This window comes from Sebastes umbrosus, chromosome 9, assembly GCF_015220745.1.
Source record: "Sebastes umbrosus isolate fSebUmb1 chromosome 9, fSebUmb1.pri, whole genome shotgun sequence".
In the NCBI taxonomy this organism is placed as follows: Eukaryota; Metazoa; Chordata; class Actinopteri; order Perciformes; family Sebastidae; genus Sebastes; species Sebastes umbrosus.
In genome coordinates this window covers 9,129,976-9,147,665 of record NC_051277.1, presented here as the reverse complement: position 1 = coordinate 9,147,665, position 17,690 = coordinate 9,129,976, and the positions used below count along the sequence as shown (strand labels likewise).

General features: G+C 41.7%; 1 long non-coding RNA gene across 1 annotated transcript in view; it reads left to right on the top strand.

Moving 5' to 3' along the window:
* LOC119494738 overlaps positions 1-17,468 on the top strand; it is a 205,318-nt gene extending 187,850 nt beyond the window's left edge. Inside the window, exons 2-4 of the long non-coding RNA XR_005208284.1 lie at positions 15,800-16,194; positions 16,337-16,386; positions 16,528-17,468. This is a non-coding gene — a long non-coding RNA (uncharacterized LOC119494738). The remainder of the gene's footprint in view (positions 1-15,799; positions 16,195-16,336; positions 16,387-16,527) is intronic.
* Positions 17,469-17,690: the final 222 nt, after the last annotated feature.

The following is a 17,690-nucleotide window of genomic DNA, read 5'->3' as shown; positions in this document are numbered from 1 at the left end:
TCATGCTGTATTGAAGAAGACTTGAAACTAGCGATTGAGACCATAAACTCATGTTTATAATGTTTACTGAGGTAATAAATCAAGTGAGAAGTAGGCTCATTTTCTCATAGACTTCTATACAATCAGAATTATTTTTGCAACCAGAGGAGTCGCCCCCTGCTGGCTGTTAGAAAGAATGTAAGTTTAAGGCACTTCAGCATTGGCTTCACTTTTCAGAGGTTGCTGCCTGATCCTGATATAAACATTTCCTTTGGAGAAAAGAAGCAAAAATGAAGTAGTATTCATTTTATTTAACTGTCTGATGTGCACAAGTATATTTAATGAATGAATGTCAGAGTCCCCTGGTGGCCTAAAGATTTAAGGTATGGAACATCCCCAGTTTGAGTATAACCAAGGACCTTTGTTGCGTGTCTTCCCCTGATCTCTCCCAACATTTCCTGTAGTCTCTACTGACGACTCAAATTAAGTCGTAATTCCAGTTTGATACAAGCACTTGATCCTAAAGGAACAGTTAAATATTTTTGCAATTCCTCTTTTGGAAAAAGATATCCGTTAAGGATTCCTTGTAGAACGTTCAAAAGAGTTTATGTTTCTGGAAGGCGGTTGTCTAACTGTTGTTAGTAATATCAGGTTTCATCCAACAAACACAAGGCTTTCATCCAGGAGACCGCTGTTCATGTCTCGTGCATTACGTTTCACTTTCAAGTTACAATCAGCTGTTTGTTCACAATGTCAAGTCACATTTTTCACTGTACAAACGTAGTAATTTTAAGCCCAACCATATTGTTTTTTCTTAAACATAACTAAGTGTTTATTGCGACCGAAAAGTGACGCCGAGGGGTCTGACAAAGTGTCAGTGTGAAACGTACTGCAGCCTGCACCAGCCATCCCAGCATCCTTGGTCAAGGCAATTCAAATCATGAATAAATAAATACATAAATACATGCATCTACTGCATCACGTCAATAAGGCTACCCTATCTTCTACCAAGGAGATAGATATCAGCTGCTGTTGCTCTTTGTTGTATAACACATTCAAAATGGCTTTAATGCGCCCCGCGGTTGTGAAAGTTGCCTTACCTGCAGATGAACAAGATGTCAACCTTCAACTTGTCACCCAAAGTGTTTTCTGGTTGTTCTTTGACATTGTTGAAATGAGTTGAATCACTGTGGTCACATTCAATCATTCTCACATTAAAGTGACACTTGATGGATGTGTTCATATCAAACCGTTTCAGACTGTGTCATTATCATGACTAAAACACTATCTAAATTTGAAGATACTGACATGCAATTATGTGAGAAACACTTCCACACATCACCAACACACACGAACACACACACACACTGTACAGATAAGATGCCTTGCCTGTGTTTCACGGCCGTCTATAAGTGGAGCAGGGGCCCTAGATTTTGGGAGACAACCGAGCGATAGGACACTTCATCACGGTGGTTTGTGGAAGGTTCTCAGCTCTCTTCCTGCACTGATAGCTCCAGTTTGTCTGGAAGACGTTATGCTTTGTGATAGTCTGGCAGAATCATGGATTTGTCTCCTCGGACCAGTTGGATCCCGTACAGTGTATCAGGTTCTTGCAGCATGTGGTTTCAATTTGATCCCTCACAAAACTGCTTTCATTTCTCTTGATCAATGTCAAACGGTACTAATGCTATTATTCTATGCATTATCAAAGTAACAACAGATGATATAAGTGGTTGACTTCCAACCAAGCGCGCGGCTGTGGGTAGCGGTTCATATTCTTGCTCGCTGACTGGTTCCTTGCCGGCATCTTTTTTGTCCTCACCACATGTGAGGACCTTCATTATTTTCACATATAATAACACAGCGCATTGGATTTCCCTCTCTTGTTTTTACAAAGCTACCCCCTGAGCTTAGTGCACAGTAGGCATCAGTCTGCCCGTCCATCTCGCCAACTGCGGCGCTGATGGCCGGTCTAATTCAAGCAATATTTTGAGTTTCCAAAAAGCTGTGGGGGAGAGTCTGTGGCTGATGGCTCCACCCTGGGCTGAGCACCATCCATCTCTCCCCCATCCCGTCGCCCGCCGCCCCTCTGCCGAGCGCCGCCCCACTTGAGATCCATTCGGGGAGCATATTTGCCAGATGACAGCGCGCTCTGTGTACCATCCATTATGGCTAAGGCAGATACATTGTCATCGGGAGCCTCTCACGCTGGCATAAATCCATGGTCAACAGTAAGTCTAGGTCAAGTGATTTATACACAGGGGCACGTCCGTACATACACTCGCCCCTCTCTTCCACAGACATATACATAAAGGCATGTTCAAAAGCACATCTGCCATGCAACTGCCCGAGGCAAACTATGGAAACCTGTTACTGTACTCACAAGGGCTGTAATGGGAGTCTTGTTTAAAGTACAGAGAGGAATCTGGTCAAAGTCTGGCGGAGGTCACTTTTTGAGGAAATGCAGAGCCCACGGGAGTGAGTGCTAGAGCAGTTCTCCTCCTCCCTACTGCTCTTCACAGAGGAGGAGGAGGAGGAGGAGGTGCTGCAGTGTGAATCGTACAGACACTTTTATACTCACGCATTTAACACATGCGGCGTGGAAGCAGAGAGCCGTGCACGGACAAGAGAAGATGAAGTGCTAAGCGCGTTGACTGTACTTGACCGTAATCTCTGGATGAGAATTGAGGAGATGCAGTGTGTGTCCTGGAGGCTCACTTGTAACATGTCTGCAGAGCCCCTGGTAATACTCGCGCATTACAATATTCCAGAGAGGGACGTCTCACTTGACTCAATTGGTTTGTTCTCAAGGCCACAGCAGTGTTAAATGAGCACACAGCCACTGCAGCTCCACGCTTGAAGAATTGATACAACATTCAGTCAATAAAAGGGTGTACTCCTGTGTCATATTTCACATATGAGTCTTAGCAACTAAACTAACAGCACAGAATGTAATCGCTGTAGTCTCAGTGTGGGTTTAAGGGGTTTCTAAAATTGCTAAATAACGTCATTTCCATCATACCAAACAGACAAGTGGTATGGCAGGAGTATTGGCGCTCTGTCAAAGTCAAGTCACGGTAGTGAGATGGACTGATCCTTCTGATATTGTCTGCTGTCTGACAGTTCAACGTGATCTCATCCATACTTAGCCATATTTTGCCGCTTGGGCACTACTGGCTTTTGCGTAGTATCTTGACGCAGAATTTTCGCGCAAGGTTAATGTTTTGCTTTTCAAGGTGTAACACATGGTTTACGTTGGGAAACAGTGGTGGTAACGGTGTAACACATGGTTTACGTTGGGAAACAGTGGTGGTTAACGGTGTAACACATGGTTTACGTTGGGCAAAAACAATTCTTGGTTAGATTTAACATCATGGTTTGGCTTCAAATAAGTAAGCTTGTAACGTAATGTAATCTGTGCTCGTAACGTCATGTGTCTCAGTGGCATAGCGTCATGTGACATAACGTCATCAGTAAAAATAATTACATTTTTGAGTAACAGTCCCTTGTCTCGTCCCTCCCACCCTTAGTGGACTTCTTGCTCTTTATAATATAACAGACGCTGAACGGTGCCTTGTGCGCCGGTATCAAGACGCCGTGAGAGTGAGACCAGGCTGGACAGTTGCTTGTCTTAGCCGTAGTCCTCACAGCACCCCTGTTGTACATCATCTGACTTCAACAATATTGACTTCTGTTGAAGAGCTTAGCTGTCAAGCTTTTATTTTGTTAAGGGATCAAGGTCCTTCATGTTCTTACCTAAATATAACTTTACTCCGTTGCACGTTTGAAATTGCTGGTGCAGGTGGTATTTCATTTACGAGAGCGCTCGAGACCCAGAATGCCTCGGCTTGACCGCTGGGCTTTGGAGGGATTATCTGATGAATTCATGTTTTACAGCAGCTGTTAGTGAGAAGTCACCAGGGGTCTAAATGTGGATGCGAAAGCCCTCCGCCAATTGTGCCGTGTGGTCACTTTCATTTTTCACCTGTCTGAAAACTTGCCATCATCCATTTATTTTCACACTAAGCATTGTCTGCTTGATATAACCATGCATGTTGAAGGTTTTGATTTAAAGGGAATGGAAAAGAAAACATGTGACACCAGCGCTGCGATGTGTGATAGGGGTCATATCAGACTACACCCAAAATTAAACGTCCTTAACCCTGTCTCCGAAGGCATCGAGTTAATCTTGTGCATGTCTACGTTGATAAAGATCTCCTGCAAGACGAGGCAGCACCTCTTGCGTCATTGGAGATTTTGATTTACGAGGCAGGAGGAGCCAGGATTTACAACCTGCTAATGCCCACTCGGATGCTTGGATTGCCATCGCCATTCATAAGAGGCCAGCAGACCAAGACTAAATGAGACCGGGATGGAAATGTCACCTGCATGCACAACCTTATACGCCCCAGAGTCCTTCTCAGAACTGTAAACTCTATCTTACACGCCTCTGACCACTTCCAGCGATGGCTTATGGCAGACCACTAGCGATACCTCACTTCGTTGTAAATCAAACTGCTATCTAAAGCAACAGGACTCAGCCTTACAGCGCTGGGCAGCGACACATGGGAAATCCCCAGCGCTGCAGTACACCAGTGGAGATCCAACAAGGCCACAAAGGTCACAAGCTACACTTAGCAAAACCACGTTTGGATTTTTGTTACATGGTGTGCAAGCAAAGAGGAAGCCGATCACCAGGCCCCCTTCAGCAATAAGCCCTGTTGACAGAGTTTAAATAATTGAAAGCCAATCGGCTCTGTAAATGAATATTGGGTTTAATGGAGAATAAACCCAAGTATATCAGAAATCCTGCTTCTGTCTTGCCTCTGAAATTGCTTAACCTGTGAATGAAGTGTGTTTAGAGCCCATAATCCAAGAAGAATCAAAGAGATAACTGGTCTATACTACAAGAAAATAAAAGCCTTTTGGCTCATTGGTATTAGATGTGTATTATATAGAGATTTATGCGAGATTCACATTGTAAAATATATTGGCAAATGCAGAGATACTCAAATTGCTTTCTGAAAGGAATCAAAACTTCTGAAGAAATTACAAAAACCTACGGCTTCGTCAAAACTCCCATACATTTTTATGTAGAGATAACTAGTATTACCTCATCACTATACGTATCTGTTGGAGGGCTGCTCAAATTATTATTCAAATCTGTGACATTAGAGATATGATTTCATTATTTGTGTCGATTACAGACCATCATAAGCTGTGCCAGACGCATGTCAATGCGTCTGCGCTTTATCTGTATTCCTCTGTCGATGTGCTTTTCAGCCTACAGCAGTGATGTGTCTGCAGCAGCAGCTGGCCGCTGTACTGTGCCTGTCTCCTCACACGCAAACTGCTATCTCCACCACCTTCACCACACACACACACACACACCCTCCCCCAGGGAAGCGTCCTCTGAGTAATGAGACATAGCCGGGCCTATGTTCAACGTCCCGTCACTTAATGTGACATGAATCTCCCTCGCTATGTGTGATCGATCTATTTATTACCCTGTTTATGTAAAGCCAAGCAAAGTCTCCTGACGCGGGATTTCTTCAGCCTGAAATATCAATGGCCATCACTCACTTTTTATTGCTTTTTTCTTGTCCTTTCTGGTCTTGTGGCATTTGTTCTGTGGTGTATTGGGTGAAAGAATATAAGATATGGAACAACGCTGCAGAAGATCTACAGGTATAATGTGCTTGCATATCTATTGAATTCTCTGGATTTGCCAACAGCCAGGAATAGAAGTCTCATAACTGGAGCAAATGCACAAATCGGGTCAGAGTAATGTTTTCACATGTTTTACTGAACATATTCCACATTTTGATATTAGCCATACGGCAAGAATATATAAGTAGTATGCACTATTTATCTTGAAGACACAGCGGAGCCGATCCCAGCTGACATTGTGCAAAGGCGGGGTACATACTGGACAGGTCGCCAGACTATCACAGGGCTGACATATAGAGACAGACCATTGCAATGTAAACACATTCACCTAAATATGCTACGCTCAGAGCTGGAGTCGTGGAATAAAAAGTGAGAAAGACTGCTTATGGCGGGTAGGAGGGAAACCGGTGTTTGTGTCTTAAATAGTTGTTGAGTTATTTTGAAGGTACGTTAGTGACGTTTGGAACATTTGTGACTTTCCATACTAATGTTATGTAGTTTACATACTTATTTCAAGCCCAACCATTATGTTTTTCCTAAACCAAAGTAAGGGGTTTTGTTGCCTAAACCTAACTACGGAGGTTACCGTAGTTTTTGTTGCGTGGCGTAAAAATGACATGCAAAAGAGGCGTACAAATGACAAGCGAAAAGGTTAAAATATCATGCTATTTATACACCTTCCCCTGGGATCAGGTTGATTGTAAGCAAGACTTTTTTGAATGCCACTTTTTTTCACTTGTGACCTGGCAAAACTGTTATGAAGCATCTATCGGATAACATTTTGTTGTTGTTAAATGAAACATGATAATATTTAAATAGCATTCACTTAATATTGATTCAACTAACTTTAAAGAAAAGTCAGTCATACCTGATTATTTAGTGTTTCATAAGTGCTTGTAGCAATACTGTAAGGAAACAGATGTTTATAGTGTTACAGTGCATGCAGAAAGGAAGCAAGTTCACTCATTAGATCCAGTGCAACATCTGGTCTTTCTGCCCCACATCGTTCTCAGAGGTGTGCTGGATGCTTCCGTCCAAACCGCCCTCCGGACCCGCTGTGTGCAACACTCGTGTGAGCGCCAGGGCTTGTGCTATCGTGCAGATGCCAGGCCTTCCTAAGAGGGCTTCTCGGGGCAATCCCAGTTACAAGCTCTGGTGTTAACCCGCTGGAGGACTCTTATCAGCTGCTTGTCATGTTCGCATTTTCCCCGCAGTTCTGTCCAGCTTCCTCGCCGTCATCTCAACACTCTCCTAAGCTCCACCCTTGAAGGCCACTTTTATCTGAAGCGCTTAAGTGGCAAACATATTTGTCCGGAGCTTTCCCACAGTCTCAGGAGTTAGAAAGTGGATGAAGCGACCGCATTGTTACACAGAACAGGAATCAGTGTGTCCACACGGAGCCTCCAGGTTTCCAGTGTGTCCATGGGCCTTCAGTGTTAATGCCCCAGTTTCTTTAGAGGACCATATAGATAGGTTTGCATTTGGGCTGTCGAAGCTAACGAGTGAAGATACTGGCATCATATGAAACTAGAAAATCTAAGGAATCCATTGGTACCAATCATGTCATACGAGCTTGTCGCGAAGGAGGTTAAATAACGGTGCAACTTGCGCTACATTTTGGCGAAGAAAAACTGTCATGGTCATTTTCAAAGGGGTCCCTTGACCTCTGACCTCAAGATATGTGAATGAAAATGGGTTCTATGGGTACCCACGAGTCTCCCCTTTACAGACATGACCACTTTATGATAATCACATGCAGTTTGGGGCAAGTCATAGTCAAGTCAGCACACTGACACACTGACAGCTGTTGTTGCCTGTTGGGCTGCAGTTTGCCATGTTGTGATTTTTGCATATTGTTTTATGCTAAATGCAGTACCTGTGAGGGTTTCTGGACAAAATTTGTCATTGTTTTGTGTTGTTAGTTGATTTCCAATAATAAATATATGCATACATTTGCATAAAGCAAGCATATTAGCCCACTCCCATGTTGATAAGAGTATAAAATACTTGACAAATCTCCCCTTAAGGTACATTTTATTTTTTGACATATACATTGAATTTTTGGGCATCTACATATAGCATTCTATCTTTGTTACACACAAAAATACATTTATTAATTCACAAAACAGCCACTTGTGTCTGTATCACCTAGAAATCTACTGATACCTCTTGATGGACACTGACAAAGTGGGCTTTTGACTCTCAGACCCCCACACCCCACTGAATCTGCTCATTACTGGGAACAATGAAAGAGAAGGAGGAAAAAAAAACAAGCAGTAGTTAAAGTTTTACTGCTTGTGTCCAGTCAGTTCTTGAAACTTTGGTTTTTGTTGATGGGGGAGTGGGCTTAGCTCGCCTCCCTCTGCCTTTGACTACTGTCAGGCCTTTTATGTTCTTCCTGTGGATTTTGGGTCACTGTCAGAGAGACTGAGAGAGGGTGTGAGGGAAATTTAAATGTGGCTCTCCAAAGGCTGGGAGAGAATATTGAGTGGCTGGTTTTCTTTTGGGGGAAATAGAATTACTGGAGTTCAACCCAGCCTTCTGGCGTGTGAGTATCTATTTTGCATGTTTACTCTATAATTTACTGTAAAGATATTTGTTTATCCTCCAAATTGTTGCCTTCCAATTTGGTATCATGGGATAAGTAGAGGGTTGATGAGATATTTTTACTGAAAAATATGGAAATATCTAGAGTCACGAGGTGTAACGGTGTGGTTTCCTCCAGTTTTTAATATTGTAAGTCATGGAAAACTCCTCTGGCTCTAGTTGGCCATTGTAGGGACCCATCTTTGCCTCATGTTGGCACCTTTCTCGCTCCTTGGGGATTAGGAGCTGTCAATGGGCCCCTCTGCTCCACACACACACACTCATACCCTGCACACACACTGCAGTAGCTGCTCAAATCTCTAGTTCTTAGGGCACTGTGTATGATAGTGACTGGGCGAGCTTGGGGCTTGATTAGTGCAGTTAGCCCTTCTAAGGCTCTGGCTGTTTACAGTGGATTACAGGGAGGGAGGCAGGGGTTAAGTCTACCCAGGCACCATGCCTCTCCCTCCTCCCTCTCTCCTCCCCCCCCACGGGAGCCACTGCAGCAGGGCTGGCAGCTCGTCTGGGCTCCCCATCGCAAGGCCAGGCTGACAGGTAGCGGGATTTGGCAGAGCAGTTTGCATGAGAGCCAACAAGAAAAACTGAACATGGCGGATTAGTTTGGGATTATGTTGTCAGAGTTAGCCTTGACGGACAAACTGCAGAGGAATAAATTGCAATCTGTTTGAGGAGCGCGCTGCCACGCAAACAGGAGAGGCATCGGCTCGTCTCGCAGCCTGTCCAAAATGACAGGGAGGGGAGAAAATCATTAATAATTTATAAACAAAGTCCTCGGCCATTACTGATGTCTGCCCACTCCGGCTGGACGAGATGTCTGGTTGTCTAACCCCTAACACCAGGGGCTGGTTCATGTTAAATCTTAAAACCAAAAGTGACAGGGCACGTATAGAGATAAGAGAAGGTTTTAGTGGGAAGGGCCCGTATACCAACTACTCTTGTGATTTAAAGACTAGCATCCTATTCTGATAAGGCAGTGAGTGAGGAGCAGGCAGGAAGGTCTAGATCTACCAGATATTCATTAGCTCACAATTGTGACTAATTTTGGCTGTCAATCGATTAAAATATTTAATTGTGATTAATCGCATGATTGCCCATGATTAATCATGATTAATCGCAAATTAATCGCACATTTTTTATCCATTCAAAATGCACCTTAAAGGGAGATTTGTCAAGTATGTAATACTCTTATCAACATGGGAGTGGACAAACATGCTTACTTTATGCAAATGTATATATTTATTATAGGGAATCAACTAACAACACAAAACAATGACAGGTATTGATCCAGAAATCCTCACAGGTACTGCATTTAGCATAAAAAAATATGCTCAAATCATAACATGGCAAACTGCAGCCCAACAGGCAACAACAGCTGTCAGTGTGCTGACTTGACTATGACTTGCCCCAAACTGCATGTGATTATCATAAAGTGGGCATGTCTGTAAAGAGGAGACTCGTGGGTATCCATAGAACCCATTTTCATTCACATATCTTGAAGTCAGAGGTCAAGGGACCCCTTTGAAAATGGACATTTCCTCTCGAAAATGTAGTGCAAGTTTGGAGCGTTATTTAGCATAAGTTAGTATAACATGGTTGGTACCAATGGATTCCTTTTCTAGTTTTGGTTTTCTAGTTTCATATGATACCAGTATCTTCACTCTTGCTTTAAAACTGAGCCTAAAAAAACTAAACCTAAAAATCAAGTCGCATTAAGGCTTTAAAGATATTACAAATTTGCGTTAACACGTTATTATCACGTTAAACTTGACAGCCCTAATTTTGACACCTGCCTCATCAGAATGAGATTTTACTAAAGGTTTTACTACCCTGGAAATTGGTTAAGTAGCTTTTATGAAGTTAGGGAGACTACTAAACAAAGCCCAGTGTTTAGGTTGGGCTCCTTTTATTGCAAAAAGCACTTTACTGTGTTTTTTTGCAAATGTAAATGAAGTTTCTAGGCAGCTCATAGCTTCTGTGTATAGGGCTGGTTTGTGTCCTATTTTACAGTTTTTTGACTTGTATTATGGTTGAGTGCATTTGGTGTGTGCTCAAATGTCAGAGGTCAACGGAAGACTGTTTCATGAACTATCATTTCACAAGCAATTTATTTGTATTTTATGCATTTGGTTCCCTATACAAAAATATATATCCAGCATCCATAAGTATGTTTATCCCAGATGAGATTAACCATGATACTGAATAGCAAATGCATCTTGAAAATAATGCTGTTATTTCACTAATTTCCCTGGAATTACATGCAAACATTCAACCTTGATTCACACACTTCAATTTGGCCTTTTCAAATAATATATAATTTAAAATAATTTACGGTATTTCAAAATGTGGAGGATTGCTCTCCCTGACTCAACAGCAAAAACCAGATTAATTGGAAATGGGTGATTGTAAATGTCTCATGTGAAGAGTTAACAAAAAATCTTCAGAGTAGCTTTATAAAAGAGAAACTCGCCGGGAGAAATAATAATTATAAACTACAAATTTTCCGACTGAAAGAGTAAACACACTGCAACGTCTCTCTCTGTTTTCATCTCACATCTCCATCGTTCTTTACTGGAGAATTGAATTAGCTCGATTTGACGCAGCGTTGTCGTGCCGAGGGCTGACTGGCATGGCAAAACGTATTAATGAGCTTTATTGCATTCTACCCTCTCCTACATCATTAGGGATGCATGTCTGTATGTTAAACATATGAATATGCATCGGCATAGAGCATTTGCTCTCAGAGTTAGCAGTGAGCCAGCGTTGTGCCTTGAATAATAATCCAGCAGAGAAATGAACTGCATTTTCTTTGCCTTCGCCTTGTAATTGAAAAAAGATAATAAGAACACATCTTGTTTTTTAATTTCATCACGAAACTGATTCTGAATGTCAAATTGTGCTCCGATTGTGGGAACGTCTAATTTTATATGAGGTGATATTTGCTTATATGATAAAAAATCGTCAGTGTTGCATGTTTAGATTAATTTAGTTACGTGTGTATTTGTGATCACAGTATCTTGTAACACACCAGCAAATACAGAATGATGCCTTTTCACTGATGTTAATTAGAATTAGAAGTTGGAGAGCAAATACATTAGACTGTATTTCATTTCTGTCTGTTTTCCTGAACAAATCCAGTCCAGTGCTCCCAGTCTCACTGTCAGGGTGATCCTGAGGTCAGCAGAGGTCGCTGGATAAAGGTTAACAAATTACCAGGATGCCTCTCACACATCTGATTGATGTCGAGTGGGGGAGGGGGATGTGTACAGGGGTTAGGTCAAGATAAGGTAAGCTCTGAGATAAAGCATTTCTGCAAAAAGAAATGTGCTTTACAGCAAATAAACCACAAAAATATATAAGATTTAAGACTTCTCTTGTGTAAGTGTGTGTAGTTATATATATGTATGTGTGTGTGCACTCTGGCAACTTCAACACCGCCTTCTGACTAAAAAATTAAGCTGACTTTTATAAATAAAAATACATTTTGCCAAGCAAGAATTTGAGGCATTTTAAACCACATTACATGAATTTGACAGACTGTTTTGTCCAAAGTCAGCCCTGTCTCCTAAAAATACATTCCCATACATCTAAATTACATCTGAATTAGTCATTTCTTGCATTTTTGTTTAGTTTTAAGTAATTTTAAGCCAAACCATGATTTGTTTTCTAAGCCTAACCCAGTCTTTTTGTTGCCTAAACCTAACTAAGTAGTTTTGTTGCATTTTTTTTTTTTTTTTTTTTTTTTTTCATTTACAACGTTAATCACATCTTTAAAGCTGTTTAAAACTGCAACCGTAATCTGGGAGAAAATATGTTTCCCACAAAACGTATTTTGTTTATTTGCATGGGAACTTAATTTTGTCGAAGACGGGGTTGCCAAGGTGACTTAAAATAAGTGCATTCATACTCAAAAGAAGCAAAAGCTAATCATCATCCATTACTGGGTGTGCAACTCTCCCATACAAATAGCTAAAAGTGCATTAGAGAGCTACATTGCAACGGCTTTTTTGTTAAAGAACTGACATGGAAGTATAGAAATATGTTGTAGATATAGTATATGCATTTAATGTATATTCATTGTGGATTTTATTGTAGATTTTATTATCTATGATATCAATGAAAGACTTTATGTTTAATTAACCAATAGGGCTGGGCAATATGGCGATATATATCGTCACAACTATATAAAAATATCTATAATTTTTCTGTATTGTTTCTATATCATATAGGCTAGGCCTGTATTTAATTCTTTTTTTCTCTATAATTTCACTTAAAAAGGTTTATTTTGCAATGAAGTTCTTAAGAAAATAGAGAAAATGAGAAAATACTCAGTACTTTTTGTCAAGTATTTCATACACGCAGGAAAATAAGCTTTACCACATTGAATTACCAGAAAACATGCTATATCGTGATATATATCGAGATATGAAATTAATTATACATCGTGATAGAAGATGTTGGCCATATCGCCCAGCCCTATTACACAACAGGAAACAGCTGTGTTCCATTCAACATTGTTTTGTGTTGAATGAGCTCTTCGTGTAAATGAGAAGTCAGGAGTGGAAACTGGAGCGCTGCCTAAATCTAAGAAAGATGCATTTAATTGATCCACTCACAGAGCATTTCTTTTTTTCCTCTTTTCTCTCAGTTCTCTCACTGTACGCTGCGGCGTTGCCCTGCAGAAGACCTGCTATTCATTCAACACACACACACACAAATGGTCGCCAACGAAAACAGCCGGCGCTCCTCAAGAACAAAGACACTATCTGCACGCATCAGGCCGGTCGGCGTGTTATAAGAAAGGGTGACACGGAGCAGTGAAGGAAGGGAGGCTCCTGATTCACTGACAGGACAAATTAGAGGGAGCAAATCTTCTATCTGAGCTGAATATTCCAGATAGGGTGGGCATGCAGCAGGGTGACGGACCCTCCAGGGGCGCCATGGGGGTGTCCATGTTGATTGATTTATCTGGGTGAAGGTGAGGGACATAGATGGGTCTGACAGCATATGAAGTGACAGTTCTCATTCCAAAGGGAAATATGTACTACAGTAAAGCAACTATCCTGCAATTCAACCCATCCACGTTTTTAAAATCGGGAGCAATAAACTCCAGAAGCCAAAATAGTTTCCAGGATGGACATAAAGCATTTTTTTGAAGGAGACTAAACCCCCAGGAGCTCATCCTCTCTCTGTCCACACTGTAAATAAATAAATCAGCTTCGTCCGTACACGCAACTTTTGACCCGTGGTGACTTCACTTACTTGAAATTACAGTTTCCATTTTCTCTTTGATTTCCAAAACGGTATTATCTTTGCTCTCCAGTGGAGGGCGGGTAAACAGAAGCAGTGGAGAGTCATATGTCTCTTTAAATAAACTGCATTGTCTGATGATGTTTTAATGGGCAAACCTCGATCCCCTGGGCAGTGACCCTTTCTCGGTGTGTTTTCAGCTATGTACTCTGCACAGGGTGCTGGGATGTAATTGCTATGTACATACCAGGCCGCTCTCTGGTTTCTACACTGCAAGAAATGTCCAACTGACCCACTATTTTAGTATTGTATTGTAGAGAGAATGTCATGCATTTATTCCTTCAATACATGCAAAAAGAAAATGGTGCTAGAAATTTCAGTGTTTCCTCTTTTCAATCGTTTCAGGAATTTACACGAAGAAGTTTGAGATCTTGCTTCATCTTTGCTTTTTGCTCGTAGTGGCGTCCCACATGCCTCTTAAAAACATCTAAAATGAATCCAGATAAATTGACATCTTAAATCGTGATCCCTACGTTACTCCATACCTGTCAGCCCGGTCCCACGAAAAAGCGTATGAACGACATGATAATGCAAGGCAGAAGCGTGCAATAAGAACGCTGTTCTTGCTTTTGGCATGTCATGTAGACTGTGCTGATTGCAATGTAAATGCATCCGCGTAAATATGTTACACTCAGAGCTAGTGATGTAGAATAAAGAGTGAGAAAGACTGCTTATGATGGATGGGTCCAACAAACACAGGACTTTCAACTAGGAAACCGGTGTTTGAGGCTGGTGTTTTGTTTGTGACCCCGTGCTGGTACTGCACCTTCATTCACGCGTGTAATATTCACACCTCAGCAAGGCAAAAACAGGACACTGACGCTCTCCTCTGATGGACAGGCAGATTTATTACACGCTTCGGCGTGTTACCGGGTTGCATGAGTAATGCACAGAGTGCTGAGGTAACAGCAAGACCTCCTTGATTGCAAAATGTGGAACAAACACAGCACTAGGAGAGCGCTGCCTATTACTGATCAGGTTTTAAACTAAGCAAAAGGTTACGTCAAGTGGGAATCAGTGCTGAAGTTAACAAGCTAGGCTAGCTTCTACTGTCTGAGTGGAATACAAACTTAACAGCACGACGGGTCCTCTCAAATGTCCAATGTTGTAAAGTCATAGATGTCTTAACCAATGCTATGCAGGCTTGTGGAAAGAAACGTCTTGTATCAACATTCGTAGGATGTATGCAGGACTAAGACGTGCTCCAGTCAGTTAGCGCACCACGGAAATTGACAATGTGTCTCCTAGCAACGGCGGCCCCCAAATGTCAGTCAACTGTTGCCATGAGAAATGTCCTCTCAAACCTTGAATTTTATATTTCCATAAATATGTCCAAACGATCTTTAAAAAAAGGAAAATAATGCACAATAGATGACGTATTGTCGTAAATATTATCCTATAGCCAACTTGATAAAGTGGATATTTTTTGCAGTGGATGTCTGCCTATAATGTTCTTCCCACCTTATTCCCACATGGGAGTCCACTTCCAGTCAAAACAGAGAGGGCGTCCACAGAACAGACAACACAGTGATTTGTTTTCACCAGAGAGCTTCAGAGATCTGAGATTTCTCTGGGAAGAAACAGAGATAGACAATAATGGGGGGACAACAAAGAGGACAAGAAACTTTCAGGGTGAAAAAAAAGAAGAGAGGATGTTATCAGATTGAAGGAATGAGCAGGAGAGAAAAAGAAAAGAGACAAAGTAACTCAACTCAATATGTGCACGACTCCCCCGTTTTCCTTTCCCAGCTGAAACTAATGAATTTTTGCGGGAAGAGGAAATGCTTTGGGAATAGGTAAAAATTTCATCAAACACCGGATGTGTGCACTTGATTAGTGATTCAGACCAAAGCTAACTCTGGTAAGACAATATTACAAGAGGGCTCAAGGAAATGGCTAATGAGCAGCTAAGCTAACTTCATCTTGCTCCAGAGCATACAGTCATCTGATTTTCTCCGCATCCAATCCTAATTGGATTGTGGAGAAGTAAAGAGGACAAAGAACATTTATCTTTCACAATTATCAGGAATTCATAACTTGGGCAAATTTGCCAGCTTGCATTACAATTTGATTGAATTAACTATTGATGAGCGGGAGAAACCAATATCATTTCAATCTCCCGACCCTTAACGGATTATTCTGATTTTGGATAAAGCTTTAAAAGTCTTCTTTTTTAGTCATCTTTAATTTACTCGGCCTCTCTCTCCTCTCTCTCTCAACACCTGTCTTCCATTAGGCTTTGGTGACCAGCTATTGTGGCGTGCACGGTGCACAGGAAGCGATGCAGTGACGTGCTCGACAGGCTCGAATCATTCACGAGCCGACAGCGAGGGCGCGGCCTGACGAACATGTAAAGTAATATCCCGGCAGCGCATGAGGTCAGCCGTCCCCCTTTTTTTACAGGCAACATGAAAAGAGGTTCGAGCACCGGTCACGAGACGGGGCTGGGTTCCCTTTGTCTCAATGCGGGTTCATCAGTTCAGATCATGTAACAGGGCGAGGTGGCTGCTGCAGGACATGTCTAATATACTGACGTGATTAAATAATATTGCATGCATTCAGTGACATTTGCAGACACGAACAACTTCCAGGAGTGATTGCTGCCATGTGAAATCTCACATTCCCCCTAAGGTTAGATATTCAGGAATTAAAAGCTTGATTTATAATTGACCATCATGCATTTTTGAAATTGTCAAAGGGGTCATGAAAGGGTTTCATAAGGCTATAAGATGAAAGTATTATCTCAGCCTGAATAAAGCCTTGTAATCTGCAGGTTTTTCCACCGTATTGTGAGGAGCAACTGTTTAAAAATGCCACTACAAGGTGAGAAAATGCCTTTTTTCTTGGCTGTTTCTTTTTGTTAATCTCTCACACGTGAAGTTCAGTGATGTTTTGTCTACCCTCAGAGTGCAGAACAACAGTCTAAATTGAGGTAATTTCTGTCTGTTTTGAAGTTGTCCACAGGTTAGGGTGCCAATTAACCCCAGATGGATGGAGTCGCCCACACGAGAGGTGACGTGAGGTGATTCGCCATCACTTTGGTATTATTCCCATAATGCAAGCTGACGGTTGGGATTTCAGAAGCAGGGGAGTGGGGGGGGGGGGCGTCCAGAGGGTTCGTGTTCAGGCCTCTTCTGTGAATCATGCAGCCTAGCGTGCGATCGGCACACTGCCCTCCTCTTGACTCCCTCATAAGCTCTGTTACAATAACACACTTGCCTTTCACTCCGGCCCTAACCCCGAACCTCCCCCCTCCCGTCTAAAACTCCCTCCACTCACCCACCACCCTCCTCCACCAACACGCTCTGAAAAACACAGCAGGAGAACAAAAACCAGCCTTACATCTATAGAGTTTACTGTAAGATAAAAAGCTGGAGGGTATTTATTTCGACCGCTGGCTCCCTTCAAAAACTCCATTACTGTTGTTAGCATAACTGTGATGACAAAGATAATCTGTGTTATTATTATTATTATTATTATTATTATTCCCAGCTTTAATTAATTTGTCCCCGGGGCTCGTAGCGGTAATAAGGAGCAGACTGTTTCTATCCCTCTCTACTTCCTCAACGCTGAAGTCCCAACCAAGAGCAAGTCAAGGTTAACAGTGCCATCTACAGTAGAGAGGAAACTAGTCCATCATCTGTTTTGATGATACTGATGATATGAGAGGTAAAGACATGGACATTGTCTGAGGTATCAGCCATATTGTACGGACGGGGTTTTACCTATATTGTTTTTAGGGTGGGTTCAGCAAAAATGGACTTCTTTTTGGCAAATGGACCAGGATACTACGACAACAAATATTCACTCATGTTTTTTGTGAAACTGTAGGAAAAAAATAGATGTACAGCTATGATGTGTACATCTGACGTAGAGCTCAGAAAATATGTTGTAATATTCCTATAGTGTAGTCATACAGACACAGACTCTGAAAATAAATAATGAAATAAATAATGATTTAAAAATGTTCATTCTTTCATTCTGATATGATCATGAAGCTTTAACAACATGATCCACCTCATCATACGTGTCCAATATTAAATAAAAAATTATATTATTGCCCACTTTACTTGAAGGCACAGCACTAGTTTTGCCAATAGATTAAACAATATGGGGACAGTGCTGAA